The sequence below is a fragment of the Pyxicephalus adspersus genome, chromosome 9 (assembly GCF_032062135.1).
Source record: "Pyxicephalus adspersus chromosome 9, UCB_Pads_2.0, whole genome shotgun sequence".
Classification (NCBI taxonomy): domain Eukaryota; kingdom Metazoa; phylum Chordata; class Amphibia; order Anura; family Pyxicephalidae; genus Pyxicephalus; species Pyxicephalus adspersus.
The window spans coordinates 54076475-54078081 of record NC_092866.1 but is presented as its reverse complement, the minus strand read 5'-3'; the positions used below and the strand labels follow the sequence as shown (position 1 = coordinate 54078081).

The 1607-nt window shown below is 42.7% G+C and overlaps 1 protein-coding gene across 2 annotated transcripts in view; it reads right to left on the bottom strand.

Annotated features, from left to right (window-relative positions):
• The window catches only part of CHST1 (carbohydrate sulfotransferase 1), a 29041-nt gene extending 27799 nt beyond the window's left edge, over positions 1-1242 (bottom strand). Inside the window, exon 1 of one of the 2 annotated variants that reach the window (XM_072422072.1) lies at positions 852-1242. The gene's annotated coding sequence lies outside the window, so the exon portion shown is untranslated. The remainder of the gene's footprint in view (positions 1-851) is intronic. The other variant, XM_072422071.1, reaches the window with a different exon arrangement.
• Positions 1243-1607: the final 365 nt, after the last annotated feature.

The following is a 1607-nucleotide window of genomic DNA, read 5'->3' as shown; positions in this document are numbered from 1 at the left end:
ATAGATAGATAGATAGATAGATAGATAGATAGATAGATAGATAGATAGATAGATAGATCTGCATTTCCTAAACTTTGTAGTTTTACATCTGCTGGATGTCTTTGGGTTGTTATGCCAGACAAATGGATAAAAAGAAGTCCTAACATTGTTGTGACAGATGATGGACTTTGGGTGGTCTTCCTATAGAACTGAATCCAACATTCACCAAAGCATTTCCTGGTAGAGAAATGTTCCAGGTCCATGAGTTTCAATGACAGAGATTGGTTCTCCACCAGGGAATGTTTTGGTGAATGTCAGATTTGCTGCTTTATAAATAGACAACTTGGAGTATTTATTCACAAATAGGAATGATAGATAAATGATAAATAGATAGATAGTAGATAGATAGATAGATAGATAGATAGATAGATAGATAGATAGATAGATAGATAATAGATAGATAGAATAGATTAGGTTGAGGCTAAATAGATTCATAAACCTAACATTAAACATCTATATAAAAGACAAACTTATAGTATAAATGCCAAATGGGAAAGACTGACAGATAGACAGGGAAATATGGAACATATGGAACATATAGTACAACCACTGCTGGATCGGATAGATAGATAGATAGATAGATAGATAGATAGATAGATAGATAGATAGATAGTCTGGGTACAGGGACAAGTTTGCAGTACTTTTGAAGGCACTCTCCTCTGAGGATATCAGCCTCCTAATGCCAGTGCCATGTATGCCTACTTCTCTAGGGTATGACCCTGGGCATGGAAGATGCCATCCAGTGCACTGCCCCTTGTCCCTCCCAAAGCTTGTGACACTGGCACAGTAACTGCAGTCCACACAGCACTCACCTCCTCACTGTGTTGCTGCAGAGTGTTGCTACTGCTGCTGATGGGAACAGAGGATCCTCAGTGAGGTTGCAGTAAAAGAAAAAAAATGTGGCAGCCCATAAGCTTTCCTTCCACAGTCCTCAGATTTCAATCCCCCAGCCTGTTACGCCAATGCCATCCATCCTCCTGGTGCTTGCCTAATTTTCTGGGAGTAGCATAGCCCCCCATTGAAGAGTGCCAGGGTAGATGCCTGGGTATGGCTTCCTGTGCAGATGGCAGAGTGACTTAGTGTGAGCAGGGTAGGGAGGGCTGGGGGACAGATGCAGGGCAGCAGATATCTCACTGCAGTCCTGCTGAAATGGATGTGTGCCTCTTACCAGGGCACTGAGATATTCCAGGGCTGGGAACAGCTCACTGAGGAGGAGGAGGAAAGAGAAGGGGGAAGAAGGAGGGTGAAACAGGGGGAAGACACATCAGGGAGGACAAAAGCAAGGCAAGACAGGCAGAGCAATGGGGAAGAGGTGTCACAAGGGATGAGAGGGGTGTCTAGAAGTCAAGAAACACAAGAGTGAGAATTGGTACAAATAGTGTTGCTTAGTTTTTATTTCTGTCTGTCAACTATTTACTGTACGTGGCTATCACCTGCCTAGCAAACCCACTCATCTATTCGCATTTATCAATATTTATTTCCATGCTTAGCTGGCATATTATTGGCACATCGTTACAGGAAGAGATGGCAGAAGGTCCTTGTGTGAAATAATATCACCGGTGATGTTT